Raw genomic sequence first — 12,080 nt, forward strand, 5'->3', positions numbered from 1 at the left:
GGTCCTTCTCCATGTACAGCGACACCTCAACCTACACCACGACTAGCACCATCGCCACTGCTTGGTCCTCCACCTCTCCTAGATGGAGGCTTGCGGCATCCTCTACCATGGGCCTACTACTCACCGTTGTGTCCTTGCTGCTCACTGCCACTTTGTAGCTCTCGAATCATAAGACCTCTGATCTCCCGGTCTACTGGATCATGATTCCCTTTTGATCCTTTCTCCTTTTGCTGACTCAGATCACCTTCCATGTAAATACAAGTGCATAGAAATAGATAAGAGACCAATGCCAAATATGATAGCAGCATTACACAAGATCAGAGTAGAGTTTTGAATCAAACCGTGATGTTGATCCTTCTAGACCACTGAGCCTCCATGCTCTAGCATAGAGCCTCCGGGGCCTAGAGCCTCTATGCTCTAGCGGATCACATCTTAAGTTTGACTCAGCCTTCTACTCGAATCTTACTACAATGTACTATTAGATCTAGCACTAGAAGGCGAAAACAAACTCATCTATGTACGAAATCAACAGAAAAGATGACCCAAAAACTAAATGCATGATGAAATTAGGGTTTCACCTTGGATGCGAGAAATCAGAGCTAAGAAGGAAGACAACAGTCATAGATGGCCTCAAGAAGTGCTCTCTAGCCACGGGCATAGCTAGAGAACCAAGGAGTTGGCCGATGATAGTGATTTCTCTAGATGGCGATGATGTACGGCTTCTTCATCCTCTGAGGACTCCTCCTGAGTCCTAGGCCTCTAGCACCGCCGCCGCAAGAGCCCACATGGTAGGGGAGAGCAGGGCGATGGGGCGGCAATAGTGGGAAGGATGGTAGCATGACGATGACGATGAGGGCAATGGAGACGGTGAGCGCACATGCAAGAGAGGGAGAGCAGGTGCGGCACGGTCAAGTGAAACCCTAGTAACTCAGAGAAGTTACTAGGAGGGGTAAAATAGGAAAGATGAAAAACATTTTGATTTTTACCCAAACCCTAACCGTCTATTAGGGTGCGGAGCCCCACGCTAAGCCACAGAGCCTTCGGGCCACGGAACCTCCACGCGAAAACATGGAGCCTCTGTGAACTGACAACGAGTAGAAACTAGGTCTATATATCAAGGCATTTTCTCCATGTTTTGATTATGGTCATGGACTTCTTATCTCTTCAAGCTAGCCAGCAAGTCAACAATACATAACAATAGCCACTAGAGACAAGATAGGACATAAGAACCTACATTTTTAAACACTTATGAAAATTTTGTGTGGCAGAACCATCTAAAATAGCACACTTACAGAGGCGCTCGTCTTCCACTAGACACTAAGCACCCCGAAAGCAAGCTACATCGAGTGGTGTCCGTTGGGCACACCCCGAGGGAGAACCTGAAATATCCACATTTTTCCTAAGGATCCAATAATGAGAACGAGTTACAACACAAGTACATTTCATACATTAGAGTTTCTTAAAAAGTACATTATTACAATACCAAATACCAGAGTTCGGAATGATAAACATTGGAATTTAAAAATAACATCTAGCGGTAGGGACGAGGATTCCGTCTGAGCCCACCAGAAGGATCCTCCACACAAGGTACTCTTCAAGCATCACCTGCAACAGGGGTAAATAAACCCTGAGTACTCAATATACTCACAAGACTTATCCGACTAGTGGGAATACTTTCCCGACTCCAAGGGATATGCTAGGCTTTATGGTTGCTGGTTTTCTTTAGTAGAAAGCAATACTAATAGTGAGTCCTTATTGATGCATTATTATTATCAGCCATATTAAGTTTTTAGCTAGCTAGTCTATATAAGCACCTATTCTACTTTCAAGCAAGGGTTGAGCAATCAGTTCCATTCCTTCTCCTTTTCCACTTTTAGTTCTTACTACGGTGCTAAACCACAGACAAGTCGTACTAGATCGCCTAGCGATTCGCGAATCAATGTGCCTAGCTGGGTGCCCTGAAAACACATGCCCCGCTGGTACCCTAGGCACAAGCTAGACTAACCCACCACTCTCTTGCCCCAGGTGTCCAGGTCCCCGTCCAAACTTGGACTCTAAGCCCCCACCCCTGAGTCCCGGACTCAGTGTGGTGCAAGGACCTCCACCACCTCCTCTTCCCATTAGTCGATCCAAAAAGAGCCAGATCTACGATAAGAGAGCAGCAAGCCTTCCCTGTGCCCATAACCAAGTATGCGCTCGGGACAATAATATGTGACTTGCCTAGAGTCATATGCAACGACCAGTCCTTAATCGACACAGACAGAGAAAAAGTGTAACCGAGCTATGCCCTATTGGCCGCAGGACACAACTCCTCACACCCACCAGTACCTAATCCAGATCCCTACCTGGTCACCATTTTACTTTCCACCATTTTATCATGAGTGTTCATTTATTACCTATTTGCGAGTAATGGTAGGTTACTCACGCTACTGATATCCTGAGCATAGCAACTACTCGACCTATACTAGTAGGACTCATGGGTGGATATATTTATGCTTGTAGTTTCCATAAAAATATCTGTAACATAAATGCACATCATATATATTCAGTGATCATTTAAAAATAGGGGTTATGCACCGGGGCTTGCCTTGGGTAGGTGCCGGGTCAGCAAGGTCAGTACCAAAAGGCTCCTGGGCTTCCTCCTGTGCGAAGAGCTCTTCCTCGTACTCCTCGATCACCTCGTCATACTCCGGCTCACCAACAGGTACAAAGTCTACCAGTTCGTGATCTACATGAAATGATGATGCAATGTTTAATAAGATGACAACAGCAACTCTTAACCTAAAAGTATATCTATTAAACTACTAAGTGAGGTCTACCCACTAAGGCTAAGCTACGTACCACCACCACTAACAAGTATGAACGTGACATACATTCTTATAGCAACTACAGATATTCCTACTCCTAATGCCAATTTATGATATATACAATAAAGCAAGGATAATAACTATGCTATTAAGCAACTCGTTCTAAGGCTACCAATTTTACAGCAAGTACATAATGGCCTAGGGAACCTACTGTAAAATTTTCATGCCAATAGCTATCACCGATTGTCCACAAATATTTTGACAAATATGAATCTACATAATATTCACTATCTAGCTTTGAATTTATGACCCAATACTTACCACAGCTCACTACAATCCAGATGTACTAATAGGTAGATAATAAGTTTACAAACCTAACAAAATTAATCTCACTATTTTTGGACAGCTACACAATTTACTACGATTTATCGAAGTTGGATTCATAACTAAAAATAAATAAGCATGTCTATTCTCTGGAAATTAAGAAAACTGAATTCTCCTCCTTGGCCCATTACGCGCTGGCTCGGCCCACTCCTCCTTCCCGCCTGTGCGCGCCAGCAGACTATAGCGCGGCCCACGCGGTGGCGCGTCCCAGCCAGCCAACGGCCTGTGACGGGGAAAGGCCCACGCACGCAGGCAATTAAGCACGGGCACCCCCGAAGTACTACGAAATCATAGCAAGCTCAAGGACACTATTTTCCCAGTCTGAGCTTTTACAGCTACACCCTCCCTTTTCTCCTTCTTCACCGTGGCAAAGTCCCTAGCCCCAAGGCGCGCACCGGCGCGACAGCACGGGCACTGGACGGCCACGCCGGCGCCACCTGACCACCCACTACTCAACTAAGAGGCCGATGATTACCTCGAAGACAAAACATGGCGGCTGGAAGTGCTATGGTGGACAGGGGCGCCATCTCAAACTCCCTCCCCGGCGGTGGCCCTTGACCTACAAAGGCAGGCGTGTTCCAATAAGCAACAACGAAGGCAAAGCCAACACAAGAGCTAGCGAGCACCAGGGAGTGCTCATGGATACCTTCGCATTAATGGTTCAGACGGAGGTGGTTTGAGCAGAGCTGGCCACGTGCGCGCGAGGTGGTGCGGCAGTGCCCGACGGTGGCACAGCTACGCCAGAGACTGCTACATGGTGGCAGGGCTTAAACTAAGGTGAGCACGGTGACACCTGACTAGAGGAGAGGCTAGTAGCACGAGGGATTGGACCGAGATGCTTAGGTGGCGGTGATAACCGACGGTGCGGGCACTCTTGGTCTTAAGGACCCAAAGGCGTGGCTTTTCAAAATTAGGGCCTATGGTGGAGCTACAGTCGGCGATGCGGGTCAGTAGGGCAGTAGGCTACCTAGCAGAGTCAAAAACATGCTCAATTTGAAACGAGGCACTGCTGCCATGGCGAAACGGAAGGAGTCATCATGGTGGGCATGGAGATAGCGGAGGCAGGGGAGGTCATGGCGTGGTCTGGCTCGGTATGGCTGTAGTCGTCAACGCAATAAACAAGCGCATGCCATGGAGGGGAACAGCAAGACGCATGGGACGTGCCCCAGATGGCTGTCCGCACGGTCGTTGCCGCAAGGCGACGAGGCATGGGACGGAAACGCAGCGGGCAACGCTAGATAAGGACGGCACCGCACGAGCGACATGGAGGTGATGGGGGAAACAGGCTATCGTCCTTCACGCAAGTAGCCAAGTGGAGTTAACGGAGTAGAGCTAGGCTTGGCCGCTGGCGACGTGCAGTGCATGACCCGACGCGTCTCTGACCAAGGCAGGGCAAGGCGCTGGCAGGACTCGGGCGGTGTCCAGGGCATAGCGCGTCAGCTGGCTAGGTAACCCACGCGCTAGTGAGGGCAGCAAGCAGCCAGGGCAGTAGTGAAGGACGTGCATGTCGCATCCCAGCGGCAAGGAGACGTGGCCTACGCCTCGGCGTGCAGGGCGAGCCAGCCGACGGCAGGCGAGCTGCAGTGGGACCATGGCCAGCGGCAGCAGGGTAGGGCGTGCGCACATACAGGCATGGTAGTGGGGTGCAGTCGGCATGGCAGTGGGTGTGGCCCATGCGGCAGGGCACGCTGGCAAGCCAGCAGGGGTGGTGACCGCGCCCAGGACTCAGCTAAGTGTTGTGCATGATTTTTAAAGCAGCTAGAAAGGTCGTACCCGATGCTCCAAACACCAAACTATTTGCTCGATGCGTGAGAGGGTGCATCAAGCTATCCATCGCAGTCATGACATCGCGCTACTGCTTAAGCCAATCGCTCCACAGAGCTTGCCAAAAGTGACATCATCGACCCCTTCTAAGACTTACGTGAATGACTTTGTTATGAATGATTTCGTGTCGAAAACTAGATCTGACCCCATAGGATGTACTAGCTAGTTACCTTATCCTCGACCACACATGATTTATCGCCGTTCACAAAACGTTCTATAGCCTTTTTGTTTTAACAAGAATTCAATTAGAATAATAAACAACGTTATGTGACAAGAAACATAACATTCGCTTTCTCGTTTCATAAAAATGTTTCAAGGGCCGAACTTTGATTTATAATTACATAAAGATGATGCTCATGGATGTTTTAACAAGAACAGTACACGTAACACCAAGGGTGTTACATTTTGCAAGCCTAACTAGTTTGAATAAGAAAACAACAATCAGAGGCATGCAAGATTTCAAACCACATTATGAGAGTCAATTATATTTAGTTCACTCCTCAAAGCACAGAACCTTGACTCGTCGCGAGGCTTTGTGAAGATATCGGCTAGTTGTTTTTCGGTGCTCATATGGTGAATTGCGATATCTCCTTTGGTTGCATGGTCTCTTAAGAAATGATGATGGATGTCTATGTGCTTGGTTCTTGAGTGGCTTACGGGATTGTTTGCAAGCTTTATGGCACTTTAACTTTCACACAAAAGTGGGATTTTTGTAAAGCGACATCCATAATCATTGAGGGTTTGCTCCATCCAAAGTAGTTGGGCACAGCATGCACCAGCCGCCACATACTCGGCTTTAGCGGTGGAAAGGGCTACAAAATTTTGCTTCTTAGAGCTCCAAGACATTAGGAACCGTCCAAGGAATTGACATGTCCTCGATGTATTTTTTCTTTCTACATTGCAACCGGTGTAATCAGAATTGGAATACCCAAGTAGATTGAAATTGGAGCCCTTAGGATACCACAAGCCAAAGTTAGGAGTGTGTACAAAATATCTCAAGATTATCTTAATGGCCATAAGATGACACTCTTTTGGGTTAGCTTGAAATCTAGCACACATGCACACGCTAAACATAATATCCAGCCTAGATGCACATAAGTAAAGTAGGGAGCCAATCATGGAGCGATATACCTTTTGGTCAACAACTTTCCCATCTTTATCCAAGTCCAAGTGCCCATTTGTTGGCACAGGTGTCTTGATGGGTTTGGCATTTGCCATGTCAAACTTCTTGAGTATGTCCCTTGTGTACTTTGTTTGACATATGAATGTCCCTTCCTTCAATTGCTTGACTTGAAACCTGAGGAAGAACATCAATTCACCATAATAGATATCTCAAACCTCTTTGTCATAATCCTACTAAATTCTTCATAAAAAGTTTGATTAGTACTACCAAATATTATGTCATCGACATATATTTGGCACACAAATATATCATTCTTAATCTTTCTTGTGAAGAGTGTAGTTTTGGCTTTGCCTATTTCAAAGCCTTGCTTGAGCAAGAAATCCTTAAGGCATTCATATCATGCTCTTGGTGCATGCTTAAGCCCATAGAGCACCTTATAGAGTTTCTAGACATGATGATGATGCTTAGGATCTTTAAATCCCGGTGGTTGTTCCACATAGACTAGCTCGGAGAGTGGACCATTGAGGAAAGCACTCTTCACATCCATTTTATATAGCTTGAAACCATGATGGACAACAAAGGCTAGAAGTATCCAAATTGCTTCAAGTCTTGCCACCGGTGCAAATGTCTCTTCGAAGTCTAGCCCTTCAACTTGAGTGAACCCTTGAGCAACCAATCTTGCCTTGTTCCTTGTCACCACACAATATTCATCTTGCTTGTTTCAGAAGACCCACTTGGTGCCTGTTGACATTTCTTAGCATCACTCTTTACTAAGTTGTCATCCCTAGCATGATGCCAGAAATACATGGTTGGTAATTATTAATGACATTTGTAAACTCAGAGAAAATTATATATGTTAAAGTAAAGTATTCGCAAGCGCACAGATAATATACCATTGTAGCATTTCACCCGAGAGTATACCGAGTATCGTTATTTATATTTTATCCATAAGGAGGAGCTATGAGATTGTTGGCAAGAGATATTGACAAATATATATATACTTATGATAAAACCACTCTCATGCTATGGTAGGGGTAAGTCAAATGATAAATAAATGATAAGTATGAAGCATTGATAATAATTTCAGAGATAGAAATAGAGACTCATAAAATGTAGTATGGCTAGGTAGGAGATTCAGTAAGAGTAAAAAGATTCCTAAGTCATTCCTTATTTACTAAGTCTTTTATACACCCAAGTATATACACTCTCATCTATAATATAATTAACTTTGGATCTATGCATAAGGAACATTACTAAGGAAGATCAAGAACAGAGCTTGTCTCCCTTCGCAACCGTGTTCTACTTGCTCTACAAGTGGGGAGTGGACTACAAAGGACTTAAGGAGAGTGTTACATCCACGATCTACCACATGACCCAGAATGCAGAATGCATCCATTGGTAAATAATATCTAAGCACCATGCTTACATAATGTCGACCACTTAACCCACGCGCGTCTTGGACTAAGTGCTTTGCGAACATATGCATAAACTCATTATCATTCACAACTATATTAAGTATATAACTAGAGTAAACTTGGAACATAATAAATAGCAACATAATATTAAAGTAGCACAAAGTCATAAATAAAGAGATACAATGACTATACCAGTCTCCAGACGGCAGACCTAGAATCCTAAGCAATAGCCCACACTCTACTTGAACCTTACTAGCTAGCCTATACTAGGAACTTGAAGAATTGGAACTCTATTCTCTTCTCTCTAGAAACCCTAATTTCTGGTCTGATCTTAACTTATGGCAACATACTCTGGAGGGGGGCAGGGGCTGGTTATATAGGTCGGAGCGTCAATCCTAAGCCCTCGGATCAAACTGACTTGAATAAATGGCGTAGATGCAATCCTTAAGGCATGGCTTCTGCTGTCCTTTGGAACCTTCTAGAGTAGTTTTCGCTACGGATAAACGCAATTTTATTTGACATTTTGGTCCTCCTTGACGATTTTCTGAATAACTCCTACAGAAAACACAGATTCACTAAAACTCATGGAAATTCTTAGTTTAAACCCCTAAGTCTATGTTGGTGATCATATTTATGCCCTTATACATGTTTTATTGACGATTTATGATGGATGGTAACTACTGTCAATAGTGCCAATCACATTAGTCTTGGGTCTTTCCACCAACTCCCACACTTGATTTCTCTCAAAGTTATTCAACTCTTCTTGCTTAGCCATCACCCAATCCAGATCCTTAAGAGCTTCATCTACCTTAAGTGGTTCCAAGGAGGAAACAAATGAGTAAAATTGACAAAAATTTGGTAGATGAGATCGAGTTGTTACCCCCTTTCTTCTACTCCCAAGGATGTTGTCAACGGGATGATTCTGTTGTACACTTTGATGCACTCTTAGATGAGGTGGCCTATCTTAAGGTTGATGTAGGGGTTGGTTGACATCATCTTCATCAGCTTGAGGCTCATCATCTTGAATATGTTTATCCTCTTGCTGATTGTTGTCCCAGACCCTGGAGCCTCCGTGTCCTAGCGTAGAACCTCTAAGCCCTAGAGCCTTCACCTTCAAGCATGGAGCCTCTACATCCTGCATGTTCACAGGACCTAGGACAACAGTTATCCCTTGGAGTGGTGTTGAATCTTGGAGTGGAGGATCTTCTTCTTTAGTAGCTTCCACTAGTTTCACATCACCTGTGGCCAATTGCTTGATTGCTTCACAAGGCGGCTCTTCTTTTTCTACAACATCTAGATCAACTTGCTCCACATGAGAGCCATTAGATTCATCAAACATTATGTCTACCATGATTTTAGTTCTTTCGATAGAAAGATTGAAAACTCGATAGGCATGCTCGTTTGGACCATAACCAAGAAGAAAGACTTCATCAATCTTAGGTGCAAATTTAGAGCTTCGGGGCTTCTTATTAAGAATGAAACATTTGCACCCAAATACTCTAAAGTATGACACCTTGGGTTTGTTACCTATTAGGAGCTCATATGAAGTCTTCTTGTAGTACTTGTGAAGATAGAGGTGGTTGATAGCATGACAAGCGGTATTGATTGCTTTGGCCCAATAGTTGTCCGGAGTTTGTACTCATCAAGCATTGTTCTTGTCATGTCAATGAGAGTGTGGTTCTTCCTATCAACCACCCCATTTTATTGAGGGGTATATGGAGTCGAGAATTCATGCTTGATGCCCTCCTCATCAAGAAACTCTTCAATGTTGGTGTTGCAGAATTTGGTGCCATTATCACTTCACACCTTCTTGATAGGTAGCCCGAACTCCCTTTGTGCTCTTCTAATGAAGGTCTTCACCTTCCCTTGCACTTCAGTCTTATCATACACAAAAGAATACCCACGTGAAGCGAGAATAATCATCAACAATAATAAGACTATATTTGTTACCACCAATGCTAACATAGGCAACCGGTCCAAAGAGATCCATGTGGGTGAGGTATGCCTACTTGCTTTTTGGCTTAGCATGCTTTACATATCCTATCTTTCTCAAATTGAACATTCGTTAGTCCAAGGATGTGTTCCTCCTTTAGAAGTTTGGCCAAGTTCCTCATCCCAACATGAGCTAGTCGACGATGCCATAACCAACCCATGCTAGATTTTGTCACTAAACAAGTCTCAAGCATTGCTTTACTTTTGTTGAAATCAACTAGATAAAGCTTGCCCTTCAAGCGACCCATAAAAGCAATAGAGGAATCCTCCCTTCTAATGGTGGTCACACCCTTATTCATAAAGTAACAATCATAGCCCATCTCACATAATTATGATACAGACAATAAATTGTAACTTAGCGAGTCAACATATAAAACATTTGAAATTGAATGATCTTGAGTTATAGAAATTTTACCGACACCAAGAACTTCTCCTTTTGAATTATCCCAAAATATTATGTTTTCACTTGGACCTTCCATTTGGGCATAAGATGTGTCGGTGCAGAAAGTGACCAACACGTAAATGTTTATAGTTTTGTTGTATGTTGTGATCGGAGGTGGCCTAGCACTCAATGACATAGGTTTATATTGGTTTAGGCAATGTGCCCTACGTCTAGTTTGAGTCGATCGGTGACTTTATTCCTAAGCTCAGGTGCTCGAAGTTTACTATGGGGTTACAAACAGAAGGAAGAAAGATGGGGGGTACAAGAGGTCCGATCAGACTCTGGTCTGAAGGACTGAGAGTGACAGGAGCTTCACTACATGCTAAGTGTTCGAGCGTGTGCTCGGTATAACTTTAGAGTGTCTAAAGTTATAGAGGGTGAATCAACGTAAGTGAACTGATCAACCTCTTTTGTTGGGAGAGAGCTCATCCCCTTTTATAGATGAAGGGGATGGCCTTACAAGTGAGAGAGAGAGAGTATATATGCTACTAAGTCTTGTTGCCCACGTCGGTGGGTACAGGATGATGGTAGGCGCCCACATACTATTTAATGTCAGATGCACATGGGAGGTTGCATCATCTTCTTCTGGTATGGCAAACGTCGATGCCTACCATACTATTGATGCTGAGAGGTATGCAGGGGGTTTTACCATGTTCGCCTGGTATGGTAAATGCCGGTGCCCACAACACTGTTGATGCCTTAGAGGCATGTGGGGGGAGCCTTATTGTGTTTGTCTAGTATGGGAGATAATGGCACCCACAACACTGTAGGGGAGATGTCGGTGCCTATAACACTGCTTGGGTTTTGTTATGCTAGGAAGGTCACAGGGTACTGTTTGGTAGGTGTATAGGGTACAGTCTTTGGTATTGCGGTTGACTTGAGTGTCCTGCCTTACTTTCTCCATTCATTTCCTGGTCCTTACCAAGCGGGCATCCCTAGTCGGTTGGTCCTAGTCGGCTCTATTTGCGCTAGTCGAAGAAGAGCTGCAAGCAGGTGTTTGGTGCATCCTTGGTTGGAGACGCGGGTCGGAGTCAAAAAGTGGTGTTTGGCCAGGCCCTCCAATCGAAGAGGCCATCTGGAGGTGGACCAGTGTTAGAAGCGAGCAATGTTCCTCCTTTGCGAGGCCTTCCGGTCAGAGAGGCGGACCGGAGTCGGAAGCGGGTGTTGTTCCTCCCCGACGAGGCCTTCCGGTCGAATATTGGATTGTCCTTCTAGCCCGTTGTTTAGGTGTTTGGGCTAGCCCATGAGTTGCACGTTGTTCGCAATGTTGTCTGCTGGGCTGAGCCTTTATTGGGAAGCTGGTCCATGAGGGACCCCAGATTTATGAACCCGACAAGATGAGAACATACTCTTCTCTTCGGTCATATGATTTGTACATCCACTGTCAAGAACCTAACTTGATCCACCGAAGGAGTATGCCTGTAAAATAAGTTTAGTTCCTTCTTTTAGATCCCCAATTAGCAATGGGGCCTTGAGTGTTAGCCTCTAGAATCTTAGGAAACCATAGAGATCTTTTCATATATATGTTGGGCTCATTTCCAACATACGTGGCAACAACTTTACCAAGGTTGTTGTGTCTCAACACATAGCTAGAGGACATGCTCTCTTGGGGTGCATGGGCCTTGGGTTTATAAGCATACTTGTTCCTCTTTGGTATGATTGGGTTCTCCTTGACCTACAGACGAGTGTTAGATGCTTTTGGAGCTTGTTGTCTTGGTTGAGATGGTGTCTTGGTTCTGTTGGTGCCACTATTTTGCTAGACCCCAGAACCTCCATGTTTTGACACAGAGCCTCCAAGGCACGGAGCCTCCGTGTTTCTAAGTGGTGCCTCCATGGTCTACACTGGCTACACCTCTCTAATTGTCTCCTTCTCAAACCTAATACAAGACACTCCATTCACCATCTTCCTTTCATCGGTATTGCCACCCTTCTTGTGACCGAGACCATCCTTGATAAATGGATGTCTTCCTTGAATGAATTTGGACTTCTTGCTTGCATCATCCATGCACCCACTAGCTATGATATTGTTGAGTCTTGCAATTTCCTTCTTCATAGCTTCCATATTAGCAAGGTTAGTAGCACACGCTTCTAAA

This window comes from Miscanthus floridulus, chromosome 5 (assembly GCF_019320115.1).
Source record: "Miscanthus floridulus cultivar M001 chromosome 5, ASM1932011v1, whole genome shotgun sequence".
In the NCBI taxonomy this organism is placed as follows: Eukaryota; Viridiplantae; Streptophyta; class Magnoliopsida; order Poales; family Poaceae; genus Miscanthus; species Miscanthus floridulus.